The 22,005-nt window shown below is 37.9% G+C and overlaps 1 protein-coding gene across 2 annotated transcripts in view; it reads left to right on the top strand.

The window, feature by feature from the left end:
• The window catches only part of LOC111147041 (SAM domain-containing protein SAMSN-1), a 152,910-nt gene that overhangs the window by 7,338 nt on the left and 123,567 nt on the right, over nt 1-22,005 (top strand). The window lies entirely within an intron of this gene.

The raw sequence follows: 22,005 nt of genomic DNA, 5'->3' as shown, positions 1-22,005 counted from the left end.
ACAACACAAAGATGAATATCCACTTCTTTTTTTGTATTAGGTGATGTTATATATGACATTATTTGTGCTGATCCTCAGAATAATTTTAGGGAGATTTAGAACCATCAAGAAAGGGGGCACCTGGGTGGCTCAGTTGTTAAGTATCTGCCTTTGGCTCAGGTCATGATCCCAGAGTCCTGGGATTTAGCCCAGTATCAGGCTCCCTGCTCAGCAGGAAGACTGCTTCTCTCTCTCCCACTCTCCCTTCTTGTGTTCCCTCTCTCATTGTCTCTCTCTCTCTCTGTGTCAAAAAAAAAAATAAGTAACATCTTAAAAAAAAAAAAAATGTAGAGAAAGGTTATATAACTTTCCCAATTGAAAAAAGGATGACCCAGGATTCAAATCTAGAAAAGTACCTTCATGTTTTATACCTACTTTCATACCTACCTATTTTATTCCTTGGGGATATTCTTTGAAAACCTTTTTTATATAGCTTACAGATCTAAGCAATGTCACATCAGTTAGCAACCAAGTTCAATGATAAGTCTCAGTAAGTAAAAATAATCCAAAAAAAATTCAGTGTAGTGGAAACTCTTCCCTCAATCTATACCCTTTTCAATATCCATGAATGTGTTGATGTTGACAGATATGCAGAAGAGGAAGCAGCGGTACACTTTACATATTAATGTGAGAGGGTGAGACTTACATGGAGACTCTCAATTGACATTGCAAAATGTTTGTAAGCATTTTTACTGTATAATTAAAAAGAAAAATTGAATAGGCTGAAGAGCCTGAAGATATTTCCTTAAATGTGTTAGTTCAATAAATATGCATGAAAAATAAACAAGTTCATGGCCAAGCAGTCTACTAGAATTTTTATCAAACTTCCTTACATTACAAAGTAGATGAGAATAATGAAACACGATTTAAATTGCTAGAACTCTCTCTCCATGTATATATACAACATACACACATATACCTGAGTGTGCATATATATATGCATATCATGTATATAGTTACATACATCTCTGTATTTAATTTAAAAATGTATGCATACATACAAGCATAAATGTGTGTGTGTGTGTGTATACGCTTTTGAAAGGCAACCAGTTCAACCACTGATTCTACTATTAATTGTTAAATTGTACCAGTCCTTTCAAATTACCACTGACATTTTATTCCTAATGAAAATGATTCCAAAGCTTGGATAAAATAAAATCAATCTTTTGATAAAATGACATTTAGTGATTTAGAACTTTCCCTCTGAGCCTCTGAAGAGTGGATCATTTTTTCCTCCTAGTATTCCCACTTCCTTTTTTTCCCCCCTAATTCAAGGGGGAAAAAAAAAGTTTTGGGCTAGTCTTGACAGTATCAGAAAAGAATTATTCATTTTGGATTCATGTCCTAGAAATATTATAAAAACGCCCCTACAGTTCATGGAGTTATACCTCAAGCTCCCATTCCTCGACCCAATGTATCTGTAACCCTTCCCAGAGAGGAGAGGTGTTCTCATATTCAAACTCTTTGAAGCAACCAGACAGCATAGCTGGTTGTAACAGTGGAAATTAATAGTCCACACCAAAAATAATATCACTTGTCACATGAATTGAAAAGAGAAATCAGCACCTGGGTGGCTCAGCCAGTTAAATGTCTGACTCTTGATTTCCACCCAGGTCATGATCTCAGGGTTATGATATCGAGGCTTTTATCAAGCTGTGCACTCTGTGTGGAGTCTACTTAAGATTCTCTCTCTCCCTTTCCTTGTGCTCCCCCCAAACACCCTGCTCTGTCTCTCTCTCTAAAAAACAAAAGAAAGAAAAGAAAAGAAAAGAAAAATCAAAATGAAAAAAGCATTCTAGGCTTCCTGGCTTCCCTTAAACATATTTTATTTATTCATATTTATTAGTTTTGTGATATAGAAAACACTGTTTTGGGGGGCACCTGAGTGGCTCAGTGGGTTAAAACCTCTGTCTTCAACTCGGGTCATGATCTCGGGGTCCTGGGATGGAGCCCCGCATCAGGCTCTCTGCTCGGTGGGGAGCCTGCTTCTCCCTCTATCTCTGCCTGCTGCTCTGCCTACTTGTGATCTCTGTCTGTCAAATAAATAAATATAATCTTAAAAAAAAGAAAGAAAGAAAGAAAACACTGTTTTAAGCAAGGTGTGGAGTTATACAGATGAATATAAAATAATCCATACTCCCAGAGGAGATGTTCCAGTGTAGATTGACTCCAGATTTAAGGGTTGAATAAGTATTAAAGGGAAAGAAGTTTATTTGGGGATTTTCAATTTTAAAAAAATTAATTGAAGTATAGTTCTCACATATATTATTAGTTTCGGGTGCACAACACAGTGATTTGACAATTATCTACATTATGATACCCTCACCATGGTAAGTATAATTACCATCTATCACCACACAAAGTTATTGCAATATTATTGACTACATTCCCTATATTCTACTTTTCATCCCTATTATTGATTTTATGACTGGAAGTGTATACCTCTTGTCACCTATTTTGTGTATCCCCTGTCCCCTTCCCCTCTGGTAACCTCTAGTTTGTTCTTTATATTTATGAGTCTTTCTTTCTGTTATTGTTGTTATTTTTTTGTTTCATTTTCTAGATTCCACATTTAAGTAAAATCATATGATATTTGTCTTCCTGTCTGACTTAATTCACTAACTATAATACATTTATGCTTAATACATTTATGTATCACTGTTGTCACAAATAGCAAGATTTTGTTCTTTTTATGGCTGAGTAATAGTCCATTGTGTGTGTGTGTGTGTGTGTGTGTAAGACAGCTTCTTTATCCATTTACCTATCGATGGTCACTTAGGTTGTTTCCATATTTTGTCTATTATAAACAATGCTACAATAAACATAGGTATGTATGTATCCTTTTGAATTAGTGTTTTCATGTTCTTTGGGTAAATACCCAGAAGGGGTATTACTAGATCTCGTGGTATTTCTATTTTCAATCTCATGGTATTTCTATTTTCAATTTTGGGGGGAACCTACATACTGTTTTCCACAGTGGCTGTACCAATTTACATTCCTACTAACAGTGCAAGAGGAATCCCTTTTCTCCACACCCTCACCAACAATTGTTATTTCTTGTCCTTTTGAGAATACCCATTCTGACCGGTGTGAGATGATATTTTATTGTGGTTTTGACTTGAATTTCACTGATGATGAGTGATGTTGAGCATCTTTTCATGTGTCTGTTGGCCATCTGCATGTCTTCTTTGGTAAAACATCCTTTCAGTATTTGGGATTTTAAAGAAGAACATCTGAAATATCCAGCTTCCATTTTAATTGCAGTTCCAGGAGGGGTTGGTAGGGGAGAGCTGGTCCAAAGTTAAATAAATTTAAAATATAAAACTTTATTAAATTCTGTGAAGAAGAATAAGTGAGATCCACTTGTATCTTAGCAAAGCTAGAGAGTTTTGGAGGGCTACTGCCCCCAAAAAAGAAAAAATATATATATGTGTGTGTAAAAAGTTTTTTGGAGTGAATAATTGTGCAACTAAGTAAATATGCTGAAAGAAACTATGCTAATATACCAGCCTAACTAAGGATTGACTACTTTGTTATTATATTAGTTAAGATGTAGGCCATTAGGGCTTCATTCTGTACCTATTTTATTACTGCTTTATTATGTCTGAAGCTAATAAAATATCTTGATTTAGAAATAGAGTGAGAACATAAAATGTTTGTACCTCTGCCAATTGAGGGTTAACTGGATCAGTCCTGAATTATCTGGTTTGCCATCTGTATTGACTGAAGTAAGCAAATATTTGTCAATTTTCCTTTCCATTTTGTGACCCATAAATTAAGTTGGTAAGAAATTTAAGCCTTTTCCAAAAAATGAGCCTTAATGTGGGGTAGGGGCAATGTCTCCATTATTTACATGTTGCACAACTATTCATTCAGTAAATTTTCATGAGCTAAATGAATGAATGAGCAAAGTTCCATTAATCAAGCTAAAGAAAGTTTTAATAACGAAAAATGTATTGAACAGACATTTCTCCAAAGAAGACATCCAGATGGCCAACAGACATATGAAAAAATGCTCCACATCACTTGGCATCAGGGAAATACAAATCAAAACCACAATGAGATACCACCTCACACCAATCAGAATGGCTAAACTTAACAAGACAGGAAACAACAAATGTTGGTGAAGATGAGGAGAAAGAGGAACGCTCTTACACCATTGGTGGGAATGCAGGGTGGTGTAGCCACTCTGGAAAACGATACAGAGGTTCCTCAAGAAATTAGAAATAGAGTTACCCTATGACCCAGCAATTGCATTACTAGGTATTTACTCCAAAGATACAAACGCAGTGATCTGAAGTGGCACCTGTACCCCAATGTTCGTAGCAACAGTGTCCACAATAGCCAAACTGTGGAAGGAGCTGAGGTGTCCATCAACAGATGAACGGATAAAGATGTGGATCATACATACAATGGAATGTTACACAGCCATCAGAAGGGATGAATACTTACCATTTACATCAGGATGTGTGGAACTGGAGGGTATTATGCTACATGAAATAAGTCATTCAGAGAAAGACAATTATATGGTTTCACTCACATGTGGAATATAAGAAACAGTGCAGAGGATCATAAAGGAAGGGAGGGAAAACTGAAGAGGAAATCATCAGAGAGGCAGACAAACCAGGAGAGACTCTTAACTATAGGAAACAAGCTGAGGGTTGCTGGAGAGGAGGTGTGGAGAAGGGTAACTGGGTGATGAGCATTAAAGAGGGCATGTAATGTGTTAAGCCCTGGGTGTTACACGCAACTGATAAATTATAGAACACTGCATCTGAAACTAATGGTGTAGTATATGTTGGCTAATTAAATTTGAATGAAAAATTAAAAAAAAATAACAAGGTAAGTATGATGCAGTGTCAAAAAGCATGAGCTTTGGAATTGGGCAAATACATGCTATTTGACCTGGCAAAGTTGTTCAAATTCTCTAGACCTCAGTGTCCTTCTCTAGAGAATGAGAACAATCCCCTGCATAGGTTCAGCTGAGTTCTGGTGCAGGGAGACAATCTCCTCTTGATCCTCCTCCTCTCCACACACAGGAAGGATGTAGCACAGGAGTTAAAGAACCATGAGAAGGGCTCCAAACTGCAGCCTGAGGGGGGTCTATATTTTATGGCCATAAGCTAAGAGCTGCTTTTGCATTTTAAAAGATTTGCTTAAACACAAAAGCAAAAGTAAAGAAGACCGTGCTGTCGAAATTGTCTGTGACCTCCAGAGCCTGATATATTTCTATCCGGCTTTTCAGATAAAAAGTTTACTGACCCCTAGAGCTATGCAGTCACAAACAAAAGTGGCAATTGAGTGCTTGAAAAGGGGTTCGTCCAAATGCAGGATGGCAGAAGGGGTAAAATACATGCCATTGTTTACAGACTTTCTGTGAAAAAAGTATAAAACAGCTTATTAACAATTTTTACATTAATTACTTGTTGAAATGAGAACATTTTAGATATATCAGGATAAATGGAATTTTACTCATCTCTTAACGTGGCTACTTGATGGTGGCCTCCACGTCACATCCCACCTTTCAGATGTTACACAGATGCTTATATTTGCCAGACTTAAATTACATCTGTTCTCCAGGCTTTAGGGAACTTGTAGAATGTGGTTTTTAGCTTTTTGGTCTCTGAAAGATGAAATCACACTAGAAGGAAGGTGAGGAGATGTTAAGTGTTAATAATACTATGTCCACCATCCTTCCTTCTGAGACTTTCCATACTTATTATAATTGGCATTACCATCCTCAAAGACCAAAGCAAAATAAAACAAAAGACAAAAGCAGTGTCCTTTCACCTCTGGAACTCCTCTGCAGTGGACAGGGAGGCTGACCAGCTTTCTGAAGATGGCTCTCTTTTGTCTCTGTAGAAAGTAACTTGTATCATTCCTACCCCAGGCTTACAGTATTATCCTAACATTTATAGTGAGTTACAACTCTTCTGTAATATTTGGATCTTATAAAGTGATGATAAATTAAGACTCCTGATTTTTTCCGGTTAAGCTAGAGTGGAATGATTTAAAAAAAAAAAAAAAAAAAAAAGACTGTCTATTACTATTACATTAAAAACTAAATCACAGGGGCGCCTGGGTGGCTCAGTGGGTTAAAGCCTCTGCCTTTGGCTCAGGTCATGATCCCAGGGTCCTGGGATTGAGCCCCGCATCAGGCTCTCTGCTCAGTGGGGAGCCTGCTTCCTCCTCTCTCTGCCTGCCTCTCTGCCTACTTGCGATCTGTCAAATAAATAAATAAAAATTAAAAAAAAAAAAAAAAAACTAAATCACAAGGACACCCGGGTGGCTCAGTCAGTTAAGCATCTGATTCTTGATTTTGGCTCAGGTCATGATCTCAGGGTTGTGAGATGGAGCCCCACGGTGGAGCCTACTTGAGATTCTCTCCCTCCGCCCCTCCCCCAACTCATACAGAATCTCTAAAATAAATTTTAAAATCTTTTTAAAAAAAGTCATAAACAAAAAAGCTGCTATAACAAGACTTTGGTACAACTTTTGGCAGTTGTTCTCAAGAGGAGCTGGACATCGGGATTACCTGAAGACACATATATCTAGAGCCTACTCTAGATCTACCATACCGGTAAGAAGCGATTAAAGGAGCCCTGTCCGGTAGAAATACAATGCAATCCGCAGATATAATTTTAGGTTTTCTAGTAGTCACAGTAAAAAAAAAAAAAAAAAACACCTTAAAAAATATAATTAATACAAATATTAATGAGACATTTTACATTCTTGTTTTTAAATTCCGACTTTTGTCTGTATTTTATACATCTCAAGTCAGATGCTAAAGTGTCAATGGTTAAAGTGAAACCTAGTCCTAGTGAAGTCATGAAGATTGTGTATTTTCTGCCCAGCATCAGTTTCTAAATTAAAATTAATTTAAGTTCAATTAAAACTTAGTTCCTCAGTCACACCAGCCATCTATCAATTGCTCAATAGCCACATGGGGCTAGAAATGGCTTCCATATTAGACAGCGCAGGACGAGAGGCTTGAAACTGCTAATGGTACTGAAGAATCAAAATAACCACATAATATCATACTCCACTTAAGAAAGTATAGGTATTAAAGTATAAAAATACTTGATGATAAACATTTAATTATATACTTGTAGAAGGAGATGAGACAATAGGGAACAGGTGTGTTACCCAAGGAGGAAGCTGAGATTAGTGACTTGTATGGAGAGACAGATGGAGTCAAGACTGGAGTTCTGGCTTCCCCAATACTAATCTTGTCCTTTGGCCACTCTGCCAGAAGTGAGCATGAGAGAGAGAGTGTGTATGTGTATATGGTATGAATGTGTGTATAGACAAGAGTTAGAGAAGGCAGGAGACGGGTGAGTGGCGGAGTGCTTTTGGGAGATGAGTAAGAGGAGCGGAAGATAGGAGAATAAAGAATCCGACCTTATAATATATATGCTAAATATAATCTGATGATACAGAGAACATAGCAGAAAGAACTTGAGATGGGCAATGCAGTTAATAGACTCGAGTTTTATTCCTGCTCCCCAGGCGGCTGAGAAATGTGTGTCCTTGAAAGTGTTATTGAACTTCTCTGATCCTAAATTTCCTAACCAATAGAATGTGGCTAAAAATGTCTGCCTCCTAGTTTGTAGTGAGGATCAAATGTTTTAACACACGTTAAGCACCTGGCATAATGCGTGTTAATGTTCATTTTCCTTCCTTCTGCAACCCATCACACCAGGGCAGAGTGATCCTTTGATTTAATATCCTTGATTAAATGACATTAAGTCAAACTCTCACTTGAGCTAGGATGACGTTTTAAAATAACTGCTCAAAAATAATTTGTAATCAACACTCCTTACCTAAAAGCATTGATTTTTACTGGGCTGGACAAGAAAAAGCAACAGGATTTATTGTTGATGTGCATTAGAACACCCAAGATTTTAATCTCCACAAATTGCCTCAAATCAGGAACACTCAGGTTGAGTGCAGTGTTTCAGCCCGAGATTTCCCATCACGTGTAGACAGCAGCGAACAAGAAAATCCATCACAGTGGGTCTTGCTTGCCTAATTCCTATTTCAGGGTGGTTTTTGTTTTGTTTTGTTTTGGTTTTTTGTGGGGTTTTTTTTTTTTTTTGGTTTGTTTTTGGTTTTGGTTTTGGGGGGTCCATTTTAATTTAAATATTATTAAAATGAGAGTTCAATGTTTTATATATTCACTCATCACCATTCAATACTGATAAAAAGCACTGTAGAAATCAATTAAATTGTTCCCAGCCACCAGATGTTAATGAGAAAGTAATATAGCAGATTCAAAGATAGCTTTAAAGACAAACAATACAATACACGTCTAACAGTTGGTTAGAGCTCAGCACTAATGAGGCCAAGGTCAGGGGTTTAATCCCCATATGGCCAGTTATTTTTGCTGTGTTCCATAGCCACTGGCAGCATCCGTGACCCCAGCCCACAGTCTTGACTATGTGTGCCATTGATCATTAAGGAATCTGGGTTGGGGGATGAGGAGGTACAAGCACCAAACTATTGCCCACTTATGGGAAGAGCAACTCAAGGGATAAACAACCCTGCTGACTGACAGTTCATCTGCCCACAAACAAAGAGTTTCCTTTGCTATAATCAGTCTTCAGGCCACCAGTGCAATTCTCAGCCTTCATCTTGGGATAATTCAGGGGTCCGTGGTAAGAGCATTATGAGAGAAAACTGATTTCTTGCCTCAGCGTTGTTCCTAAATAGTGTTGAGTAAGTCCTTACACTATCTGGATCTCAGTCTCCATCTCTATAAGGTAATAGGTTTAGACTAGGTGATCTCTAAGGCCCCTTGCTGCTCTAAAATGTTTCCTTGAATACATGTTAAATTATTTTCAAGGAAGGGGCTCCTGGGTGTCTCAGTTTGTTAAGCATCTGCCTTTGGCTCAGGTCATGATCCCAGAATCCTGGGATCAAGTCCCACATCAGACTCTCTGCTCAGCAGCGACCCTGCTTCTCCCTTTGCCTCTCTGTCTCTCCCTGTCTCATGAATAAATAAATAAAATCTTTTTAAAAATTAAAAAATTAATTGTTTGGAAGGGGAGTGTTGTCTAACATTAAACACTATTATTTTCCTTTTGGAATTGTGGAAGACAGACTTCTAAGATGTCCTTTAATGAACCTGGCTATCTTAGTCATTGTTCTCTAGAGAAATAGAACTAATAGGTTGTGGAAATATGAAGAAAGGAATTTATTTGAAGGAATTAGCTCATATGATTATGAGGCTAGCAAGTCAGAAATTTTCAGGGCAGGCTGGCAGGCTGGAGACCCAGGAAAGAGTTGATGTTATAACTAGAATCCAGATCGAGTCTAGAGGCACTATCTAGAAGATATATAGACTATCTAGAAATAGTCTTCCCCTAAGGGAGACCACAGTCTTTTTGTCTTAAGATCTTCAACTGATTGGATGAGACACACCCATATTATGGAGGGTAGTATGGCCTTACTCAAAGTCTACTGAGTTAAATGTTGATCTCATCTCAAAAAATACTTTCATAGTGGCTTCTAAGCTAGTGTTTGACCAAATATCTGGATATTGTGGCCTAGCCAAATTGACAGAAAATTAATCATCCTATCTGCCTTCTGATATTTAAGTCCTCATGTAATCCCCACCCTTTTGTGTGATTTGATTCCTGTAGAATTTGGCAAAAGTAACAGGAAGTCACTTCCATAATTAGGTTACAAAAGACCCTGACTTCTGTCTTGCTAACAGACTGGCTTCATTACCTTCTTGTCTTGAACATCATGATGAAGCAAGATCCCATCTACAGAGGCCCATGTGGTAAGCAACCTAGAGCAGCAGCCAGCCTACTGCCTAGATGCTGCCAACAATCATTCACTGAGCTTAGAAGAGGATCCTTTCCCCAGCTAAGCTTTGGATGAGACCTCAGACCTTTAGACCAACAATTTGACTGCAACCCTGTGAGAGACCATGAAACACAGCACCATCTAAGTCATGGCCATATTCTTGATGCACAGAAACAGTGAGAGAATAAATGCAGCTGTTTTTGAAGTAATTTATTACACAACAATATTTTTATTTATTTATTTATTTATTTGCGAGAGAGAGAGAGAGAGAGAGAGAGAGCGCACGCACAAGTGCGGGGGAAGGGCAGACGGGAGGGAGAAACAGGCTCCCTGCTTAGCTTCAGAACTCTGAGATCATGATCTGAGCTGAAGGCAAATGCTTAACCGACTGAGCCACCAGGTATCCCCACAGCAATATTTAACTAATATGGGGACTAAAATTAATTTGACAAGTTATTAATCAGAATTATTTGCAGATTAACAGATCCATGCTAACTAATTTAATCAGAAAGGAATATAATACAAGTTAAAGAGAGCTCAGAATTATTGGGAGGTTGAAGACAGATACCTAGCTGATGATGTAGGAATTACTCTGAGAAGCATCCTACAAAATTTGCTACCCAAGAGAGGGGCCGCTTCTGTCATAATCAGGTAGTGGCCAAATCAAAAAGACAATGTCACTGTGGCAGGCTCCAGAGCCCCATTGTCTGTGCTGAGATTTGTTACATTAGAAAATGGATGCCCATAACTTATAATTTGCCCTTTGTCAGTCAGTTTTGTGTAAGTGCCTTAGGTTGGTGGATGTGGTGCGCGGGACCTAAACCCCCACATCTTGTAACAAGAGAAGTTTCTTTCTTTCTTTTCTTCTTTCTCTCTCTCTCTCTTTTATGCTCTTCCTTCCTTCCTTTCTTCATCCTCTCATCTCCTCTCCTCTTCCCTTCTCCTTCTCCCTTCCTCCTCTTTTTCCTCCTCGTCTACACATTGATTTCAGCTTTAGTGAATGATAGAGATGTCAACTACAGCGAGAAATACATATGCCCAAAATATCTAGAGAGAAACATAAATAGCTATGTAATTAAATGCTGTATTGTAAGCATCAAGCCCAACTTCTATAAGAATTCTCAGAAGGAATTTCAAAAGAAAAAATAATATTGTTAAGTAGCATGAAACTGGGGGATCAAATAAGCCTTATAAAAATCTCAGCTTTGAAATTTACTAGGTATGTGATCTTGGACAGGTTCCTTTGACTCTTCAAGCCCTGTCTCTTCTATAAAACAAAGAAACTGTTATTCTTATTTATCACTTGAGAATAAAAAGTAACAATACAATTAACATTATTAGCACAGTGGTTGGCACAAAACTAATTGATCACTAATAGGTGTTATCTCTAAGAACATAACTGTGGTTTGTGGTTTAACGGTGTCAGTCCCACGGGGTTGAAATTTAATATTTAAAGGAAGAACTAGAGTTAAAAGTGGTGAAAGAAGGTGGTTAAGACATTATCATCGCACACTATTCTAGCATCTTTCACAAAAGAGCTTAAAAAGCACTTAAAGCCAAGTGTCTTATAAATGGATAAATGGACACATTGAAATGTGACATGTCGTTTTAGAATAGGTGAGTAATGGAGAAGTCAAGGTAGGTGACTCTCAGGTTGGTATTCTAACCACTCAACTGCATTTCTTACTCGTCTCCAAACTATTAAAATTGGGAGTTTTTTGTTCTGTCTCCATATTAGCATCAGCATTGACAGAGCTATTAATAACATAGACACTAAAGGAAGAAAATGAGATTAACAATGGCATCCCATCAACTAGGTCTTCATCAAACGATGAACAAGAAGAGTCAGTGTCAAAACAGGGCATGTAATCCTTTCCTTGATTTCTGGATTGTAAAATGACTCCTAACAAGCTGACATATAAAACACAGATTACCTTCATTAAAAAGACGGCTCTGTTCTCTCATTTTTATTTTTTTACCCATTATATCTATGATCACATACGGTGATTCTCCTGCCACCAATTCCTGTGCGAACACTTTCTGGTGGTTTTAATTAGTCTCCTCTAGTAAATAGAGACTTATTTTAAAATAAAATGAAATCAATAGATTAAGGTTAATTATGCCTTATTCTCTTTTTTATTTCCTAAGCTTATGCTACAATTACTAATTGAATCTAATGAAAGCCATGGTTATCTCTTTAATCATGTTTTAAAGAAAAAGCTGTAAAGCAAAAAAGCCCATTCTCACTTTAATTTTCTCTTAAAAGCTTTTGCCATCCTTACTGATTTTGGATTGAAATATTGTAGATTAGGAAACATGGCTTGTTTCTGCTGGGGGAGACTGTAAAGTTCTCAGCCACCAACCTTATTCTGCGGATGCAGGGACTGAAGCTCTGTGAAAATTTTTATTTCAAATTTTTACCCATCGTATGTCCTACCTTACTTCTCACAAGTTCCTTTGGCTTGCTCTCATTCCATTTGTGGCTTTGAGGATTAAATAAGATAATGATCGAAGTGGCAGCAAACTTGTGACTTAATAAGCAGTATTCCCCTTCCCCAAACCTGGTGTAAATATAATTTCAGAAATCATGACACATTTGAAGATACTTCAGAAAAGCTCTCTTTTTTAAGAAATCTGGAATGGAATCTTTTTGTAAAGGAAGAATCTTTTATAATGCAAATAACCATCCCCTAGGAAACTTGTTTTGTCATCCCGGATATTTATAGCGCTGTGAGAGGAGTTTGTTAGTTCAGGATTGATAGAAAGCTCGCTTAGCACACCAGTAGACAAATGGCAAAATTTTATGTGATTTACCAGCTCCGCTCCTGATGGATTAGATACGGGTACCTGTGCATTCTCCAGGCACTACAAGCTCTGTGATCTGCCCTGAGATGACGGGCCACATGGGGATGCCATTCAGCACCTGCTTCTCTTGAGGAAATCAGGATTCATTAGCTATATAGGGTTGTTACTCTTTGACAGGAGTTGGAGAGGCTGGCAAGAAAGTCTACTTTTCCCATCAGGATGAGCTGACATTGCTTCTTCTTCTTCATTGCATTCTCATGGGGGGATGAAATCTGTTTTCCCTGAGAACCGTATCATTATTACAGTAATATACTGGGGGACCTCCAATGTACAGACTGTCATCTAAATTCAGTGCTTCCTGAAATGCCCACTTTTAATTAAATGTGCTTTCATAAATTACTGGGCATTCTTTGGTGATGACGGCAGCATCCACAAAATGATTAGTGCCTTTAAAACACATGAGTGTGCTGTCTATGCACTTGTCTTCAAATAATACTAAATTATTCGTATTAATGCTTTGATAAGGGTGTACTTTCTGAGTTCTTTGTTTAGTAGTGGGAAATAACACTATATTTTCTCAGCTTTCTCATAGCCACTCTTCCTCTGGCCAATAGTGCTCATTTGTGAGATCTCTGATCTAAATGATAGGTAGATTTTGTATCTGTGCAGTCAAGCATAGAAGTAGTATTGGGTGCTGGTTAAGATATCAGACATAAAGGGGACACCTGGGTGGCTCAGTGGATTAAGCTTCTGCCTTCAGCTCAGGTTGTGATCTCAGGGTCCTGGGATGAGCCCTACACTGGGCTCTCTGCTCGGTGGGGAGCCTGCTTCCCCCTCTCTCTCTGCCTGCCTCTCTGCCTACTTGTGATCTCTGTCAAATAAATAAATAAAATCTTAAAAAAAAAAAAGACATCAGACATAAAATATCAGTCTTACCACATACAAATTATGTCACCTTAGGCAAGAATCTCGACTGTTCTGTGCCTCAGTTTACTCATCTGTACATTGAGGATAATTATAATAGTATCTACCTCACGGGATTATTGTAAAGATTAAGTGAATTATGATATATAAAGCACTTAAAATTGTGCTTAATACGACATGACTGTTCTGCCATTATTATTCTGAAAATGTATTAAATCAAGAAATGGAAAAGCAATGTGATTTAAAGCCATATTGTTCTTAGCAACTTGCTTTAACCAATTGGGTTGAGACTAGCTACATCTGCTAACATGCCTGTCTGCTGTGAGATCTATTTGATAACTCAGGAAATTTCTCCATCGTGGGATTTTTCTCCCTATGTTTGCCCTAAGATGTATAGGCAAGGAAGAAGAGCTCATGGGGAGTAGGACTCCTTCCCATGGGTGATGGTTTATAATCCAGTCACACCAACCTCCTCTTTGTTTTGACAACAGAACTGATAGCTCATGTACATGCCTGTGTGTGTTTGTGTGTGTGCCTGTGTGCTCTCTGGTGGCCTTAGGGGCACTGCAAAACTACTCTATTTTATTAACTTTGAAGCATTATAATCATCTTTGCCAGATGTCTCTGAGAATTTTTTTTAAAAAGGAACTTCCATTAATTTCCATGTCTTTTTTGAACATCTGTGGGAACTTTAATGAAGCATAGGAACCTAAGAAATGTCCAGAAACAGGCTCATTCAGTTTGGATGTGGCATTCTTGGAACTGCTCTATTTTAATATTAGTAAATTGCTATATTTTGATATTAGTAAAGCCATTTCGGTTATGCAAGTGAAACCTCATTCTCTTGAAGGAACGAGTCAGACAAAATAGAAATTGTGTTAACTTATTTTAATGAGAAGTTATGTGTATACATATGTATGTGTGTATTTGTATTATGTTCAACTCTTGCTTTAATATTAGAATTTGATGTAACTAATAATGAATAATTAATTTAATGAGAAATAACAGCTATAAGTTTCTTGAATGTGTTCGGCATTGCGTAAGGATTTTATGAAGGCCAGGTCATTTAATCTTCGAAGTTAAGAAAGTCATAGACTCGGGCGCCTGGGTGGCTCAGTTGGTTAAGCAACTGCCTTCAGCTCAGGTCATGATCCTGGAGTCCCGGGATGGAGTCCCGCATCAGGCTCCCAGCTCCATGGGGAGTCTACGTCTCCCTCTGACCTTCTCCTCGCTCATGTTGTCTCTCACTGTCTCTCTCTCAAAAAAATAAATAAAATCTTTAAAAAAAAAAAAGAAGTCATAGACTCCAACAAGATCCTGAAATCAGTAGTCATTGATGGTGAAGAGAAGGACCATTTATAATTCTTCTTTGCATCTAAAACAGTGTCTGATACATAGTACATGCTCAATAAATGTTTGTTGGAACAACTGTGAAGGTATGAATGAATGAATTATATAATTCTGAAAGAATATGTTAGAATGAAAACATGACTAAGATTTAATCAAAGTAGAGCACTATATGCATGACTCTAGACAAGTCAATTTACCATTTGGGATCTCAGTTTACTTATCTGCAAATCAAAGGTCAGCTCTCTACAGTCTTAAAAGTTCACCATGAGATTTACATCATCACTTACTGCCAATCAATTTTCTCTGGTGCCGAAACACCTTTCACATTTCCATTAGTTAAGGCAACAACAGTCCCTGATGTATTCACTTCATTTTTCCTTTTTGACTTTGATTTGAAGGTAAGATTTAAGAACCAATAATGCAAGGAACAGACACATATTAGACTCAACCCCAAAGGACAGTCAACTCTAACCACTGCATGAGAACAGAAATGTAGCATTGGGTGTCCAAAATTTTTCCTAAGTGGTCTCTTCTCTTTCTTCATTTTGAATTTTTTTAAATTTGACCTAATACGACCTTGTTGCATAATTATGTGAAAATGCTTTACTCCTACAGCCCACTCTCATCTACTTGAATAATAATACATGTTAGACATATTCTTTAGTTTCTGCTGGCCCGTTTATAATAATCTGCCTACATTTCATTTTTTATTTTCCTAACAATGGTCAGGGGTAAAAATTAAATTAAGCCACAAACTCCCTAGTGAATGAAAGGTAAGACTAATGATTAGTGCTTGATTTAGGGGATAATGAAATGAAGGCTAACAGGAGCAAGTTTTGCCTGGTATTTATGGCAAGTGTCAAATTAATGGACTAGACAGAATCATTTCATTGACTCTCTGAAATAGTATCTTCTTTTTGGTGTTCAGAGTAACACACACACACACACACACACACACACACACACACACATACATATACATACAGATGTAGCTCTAAAAATAAAGCTGTATCTAGTCTTTCCTTGACTTGCCCCTCTAGGAATACAGGGTCTGAACTGTGAATACATAACAGTCTGCTTATGTAAGCAAAAGTCAGAAAGGAAAGCAGCTGCTTTGAGTCTGGTACAAGCAGTACTAAAAATTGCTTAACCAATTCAGTAGTAATCTACAACTAGGCAACACCCAAGGAACAGACGTATTATTAATTAAGTAGATGTTCCGCTGTTTGAGTGTTCCCCTTTCCCCGTATGATCACACTTCAGACACACATTTAATGTGCTTGACTCTGTCTACCATTTTGCAAGAAGCAGGCTGCCAGAGGAAAACTACATTACCTCTTATATCTTATTAGGGATTAAAAGAAGTTTTAACCCAAAACCTTTTTCTTTTTTTCTTTTTTTTTTTTAAGTTTTATTTATTTAAGTAATCTCCATACCTAACACAGGGCTGGAACTCACAACCTTGAGATCACTATTCTTCATACTGAACCAGCTAGGTATCCCTCAAAATCTTTTCAAGGTATCCATTACAAGAAAACTCTTTAACAAAAATCCCCAAACCAAAATGATTCATTACAAGTAAAAATTGGATAACCCGGAATCCTGTAAAACAGAACAGATAGATAGTCCCTAGAGAATGTTGTGACAAGGTATGCCCTAAAAATAACCAACTTCTATCCCTGGTCATATGAAATTCCTTCAGTCTTGTTCCAGATGTCTCTTTACCCCAACCCAGAGCTAACTATACCTCTTTGACCACAATCAGCAGCCTCACATATTTGGCCAGTTTTGCGTGGGCTCAATACCTCCTTGTATTAACTTAGTCAGAGACTTCACCCAAGTGAAGCAGGAGACTATGCTTGAATAATCCCCCCTCTGTCCCAGACTCAAACACTTAGAACTCCATTGCACACAAGTTGTGTGAGTCGTCTGGAATTAATCTCTTTGGTAGCATTTTTCGTCCAGCACAAAATAAACTTTTCCGTGTAAAACAAAAACCAAAATAATGAATTACTAATATAATAAATTAATTTAAAAGTAATGTGACTTGAAGGGGCACCTGGGTGGCTCAGTGGGTTAAGCCTCTGCCTTCAGCTCGGGTCATGATCTCAGGATCCTGGGATCGAGCCCCGCATCCGCATCAGGCTCTCTGCTCAGCAGGGAGCCTGCTTCCTCCTCTCTCTCTGCCTGCCTCTCTGCCTACTTGTGATCTCTCTCTGTCAAATAAATAAATAAAATCTTTAAAAAAAAAAAAAAGTAATGTGACTTGCATGATGGAAATACAAAAGGTATCTGATGTTTCCCATCTTTCACATTGCAAGTTGACCTTTTGTACTGGTTACCTCTAGACTAGGCACATCTTTCTCTGTACTCAAAACAGGTAGAAACTATTTTGAGGACTATGAGATTTGCAATCTGAAAAAAATTATCTACATTCATACAACAAATTCATTAGACACAAAACAGTGGATTCTGATTATTAAGACATATTTAGCCCAGATTTTGAAGATTATGTGAACATGGAACTTGCTCCTTCCCAGCTAAATTCCAAATATATGTGAGAGGTAAGTGTAACTAGAAAGATGGATGGCCATCCTCTTTACTGATGACCCTCACAAAGCTGGTGTGGTTGCTGATGGTGGTGAAAGGAACACAGTTGTCTTCCAGGCTGAGGTGTGGAGCCATCCAGACCAACACTGAAGGAATTTCATAAAAAGACCATGGATACAGGTGGATTTTTTTAAATTTATTTTTTATTTTTATTTTTTATAAACATATATTTTTATCCCCAGGGGTACAGGTCTGTGAATCGCCAGGTTTACACACTTCATAGCACTCACCCCAGCACATACCCTTCCCAATGTCCATAACCCGATCCCCCTCTCCCAATCCGCCTCCCCCCAGCAACCCTCAGTTTGTTTTGTGAGACTGAGTCACTTATGATTTGTCTCCCTCCCAATCCCATCTTGTTTCATTTATTCTTCTCCTACCCCCTTAACCACCCATGCTGCATCTCCACTTCCTCATATCAGGGAGATCATGATAGTTATCTTTCTCCGATTGACTTACTTCGCTAAGCATGATACCCACTAGTTCCATCAACGTCGTTGCAAATGGCAAGATTTCATTTCTTTTGATGGCAGCATAGTATTCCATTGTGTATGTATAACACCTCTTCTTTATCCATTCATCTGTTGATGGACATCTAGGTTCTTTTCATAGTTTGGCTATAGTAGACATTGCTGCTATAAACATTCGGGTGCACGTGCCCCTTCGGATCACTACGTTTATATCTTTAGGGTAAATACCCAGTAGTGCAATTGCTGGGTCATAAGGTAGTCCTATTTTCAACATTTTGAGGAACCTCCATGCTGTTTTCCAGAGTGGTTGCACCAGCTTGCATTCCCAACAGTGTAGGAGGGTTCCTCTTTCTCCACATCCTCGCCAGCATCTGTCATTTCCTGACTTGTTAATTTTAGCCATTCTAACTGGTGTGAGGTGATATCTCATTGTGGTTTTGATTTGTATTTCCCTGATGCCGAGTGATATGGAGCACTTTTTCATGTGTCTGTTGGCCATCTGGATGTCTTCTTTGCAGAAATGTCTGTTCATGTCTTCTGCCCATTTCTTGATTGGATTATTTGTTCTTTGGGTGTTGAGTTTGCTAAGTTCTTTATAGATTTTGGACACTAGCCCTTATCTGATATGTCATTTGCAAATATCTTCTCCCATTCTGTCAGTTGTCTTTTGGTTCTGTTAACTGTTTCCTTTGCTGTGCAATAGCTTTTGATCTTGATAAAATCCCAATAGCTCATTTTTGCCCTTGCTTCCCTTGCCTTTGGCGATGTTCCTAGGAAGATGTTGCTGCGGCTGAGGTCGAAGAGGTTGCTGCCTGTGTTCTCCTCAAGGATTTGGATGGATTCCTTTCTCACATTGAGATCCTTCATCCATTTTGAGTCTATTTTCATGTGTGGTGTAAGGAAATGGTCCAATTTCATTTCTCTGCATGTGGCTGTCCAATTTTCCCAACACCATTTATTGAAGAAGCTGTCTTTTTCCCATTGGACATTCTTTCCTGCTTTGTCGAAGATTAGTTGACCATATAGTTGAGGGTCTATTTCTGGGCTCTCTATTCTGTTCCATTGATCTATGTGTCTGTTTTTGTGCCAGTACCATGCTGTCTTGATGATGACAGCTTTGTAATAGAGCTTGAAGTCCGGAATTGTGATGCCACCAACTTTGGCTTTCTTTTTCAATATTCCTTTGACTATTCGAGGTCTTTTCTGGTTCCATATAAATTTTAGGATTATTTGTTCCATTTCTTTGAAAAAAATGGATGGTATTTTGATAGGAATTGCATTAAATGTGTAGATTGCTTTAGGTAGCATAGACATTTTCACAATATTTATTCTTCCAATCCAGGAGCATGGAACATTTTTCCATTTCTTTGTGTCTTCCTCAATTTCTTTCATGAGTACTTTATAGTTTTCTGAGTATAGATTCTTAGCCTCTTTGGTTAGGTTTATTCCTAGGTATCGTATAGTTTTGGGTGCAATTGTAAATGGGATGGACTCCTTAATTTCTCTTTCTTCTGTCTTGTTGTTGGTGTAGAGAAATGCAACTGATTTCTGTGCATTGATTTTATATCTTGACACTTTACTGAATTCCTGTACAAGTTCTAGCAGTTTTGGAGTGGAGTCTTTTGGGTTTTCCACATATACTATCACATCATCTGCGAAGAGTGATAGTTTGACTTCTTCTTTGCCAATTTGGATGCCTTTAATTTCCTTTTGTTGTCTGATTGCTGAGGCTAGGACTTCTAGTACTATGTGGAATAGCAGTGGTGATAATGGACATCCCTGCCATGTTCCTGACCTTAGCAGAAAAGCTTTCAGTTTTTCTCCATTGAGAATGATATTTGCGGTGGGTTTTTCATAGATGGCTTTGATAATATTGAGGTATGTGCCCTCTATCCCTGCACTTTGAAGAGTTTTGATCAGGAAGGGATGCTGTACTTTGTCAAATGCTTTTTCAGCATCTATTGAGAGTATCATATGGTTCTTGTTCTTTCTTTTATTAATGTGTTGTATCACACTGATTGATTTGCCGATGTTGAACCAACCTTGCAGCCCTGTAAAAAGGTGAGTAATCCTTTTAATGTACTGTTGAATCCTATTGGCTAATATTTTGGTGAGAATTTTTGCATCTGTGTTCATCAAGGATATTGGTCTGTAGTTCTCTTTTTTGATGGGATCCTTGTCTGGTTTTGGGATCGAGGTGATGCTGGCCTCATAAAATGAGTTTGGAAGTTTTCCTTCCATTTCTATTTTTTGGAATAGTTTCAGGAGAATAGGAATTAGTTCTTCTTTAAATGTTTGGTAGAATTCCCCCGGGAAGCCATCTGGCCCTGGGCTTTTGTTTGTTTGGAGATTTTTGATGACTGTTTCAATCTCCTGACTGGTTATGAGTCTGTTCAGGTTTTCTATTTCTTCCTGGTTCAGTTGTGGTAGTTCATAGGTCTCTAGGAAGGCATCCATTTCTTCCAGATTGTCAAATTTGTTGATGTAGAGTTGCTCATAGTATGTTCTTATAATTGTCTGTATTTCTTTGGTGTTCGTTGTGATCTCTCCTCTTTCATTCATGATTTTATTTATTTGGGTCCTTTCTCTTTTCTTTTTGATAAGTCTGGCCAGGGGTTTAGCGATCTTATTAATTCTTTCAAAGAACCAGCTCCTAGTTTCGTTGATTTGTTCTATTGTTTTTTTGGTTTCTATTTCATTGATTTCTGCGCTGATCTTTATGATTTCTCTTCTCCTGCTGGGTTTAGGGTTTCTTTCTTGTTCTTTCTCCAGCTCCTTTAGTTGTAGCGTTAGGTTGTGTACTTGAGACCTTTCTTGTTTCTTGAGAAAGGCTTGTACCGCTATATATTTTCCTCTCAGGACTGCTTTTGTTGTGTCCCACAGATTTTGAACCATTGTGTTTTCATTATCATTTGTTTCCATGAATTTTTTCAATTCTTCTTTAATTTCCTGGTTGACCCATTCATTCTTTAGAAGGATGCTGTTTAGTCTCCATGTATCTGGGTTCTTTTCAAATTTCCTCTTGTGATTGTCTAGCTTCAGAGCATTGTGGTCTGAAAATATGCAGGGAATGATCCCAATCTTTTGATACCAGTTGAGACCTGATTTAGGACCGAGGATGTGATCTATTCTGGAGAATGTTCTATGTGCACTAGAGAAGAATGTGTATTCTGTTGCTTTGGGATGAAATGTTCTGAATATATCTGTGATGTCCATCTGGTCCAGTGTGTCATTTAAGGTCTTTATTTCCTTGTTGATCTTTTGCTTGGATGATCTGTCCATTTCAGTGAGGGGAGTGTTAATGTCCCCTACTATTATTGTATTATTGTTGATGTGTTTCTTTGATTTTGTTATTAATTGGTTTATATAGTTGGCTGCTCCCACGTTAGAGGCATAGATATTTAAAATTGTTAGATCTTCTTGTTGGACAGATCCTTTGAGTTTGATATAGTGTCCTTCCTCATCTCTTATTATAGTCTTTGGCTTAAAATCTATTTGATCTGATATAAGGATGGCCACCCCTGCTTTCTTCTGATGTCCATTAGCATGGTAAATTGTTTTCCACCCCCTCACTTTAAATCTGGAGGTGTCTTCTGGTCTAAAATGAGTTTCTTGTAGGCAACATATAGATAGGTTTCGTTTTTTTATCCATTCTGATACCCTGTGTCTTTTGATTGGGGCATTTAGCCCATTAACATTCAGGGTAACTATTGAGAGATATGAATTTAGTGCCATTGTATTGCCTGTAAGGTGACTGTTACTGTATATTGTCTCTGTTTCTTTCTGATCTACTACTTTTAGGGTCTCTCTTTGCTTAGAGGACCCCTTTCAATATTTCCTGTAGAGCTGGTTTGGTATTTGCAAATTCTTTCAGTTTTTGTTTGTCCTGGAAGCTTTTAATCTCTCCTTCTATTTCAATGATAGCCTAGCTGGATATAGTATTCTTGGCTGCATGTTTTTCTCGTTTAGTGCTCTGAATATATCATGCCAGCTC

The sequence above is a fragment of the Enhydra lutris genome, unplaced genomic scaffold, assembly GCF_002288905.1.
Source record: "Enhydra lutris kenyoni isolate GAN:26980312 unplaced genomic scaffold, ASM228890v2 scaffoldscaffold2, whole genome shotgun sequence".
Taxonomy (NCBI): Eukaryota; Metazoa; Chordata; class Mammalia; order Carnivora; family Mustelidae; genus Enhydra; species Enhydra lutris.
The sequence above is the reverse complement of the archived record's forward strand: the minus strand, read 5'-3'. Positions and strand labels throughout refer to the sequence as shown.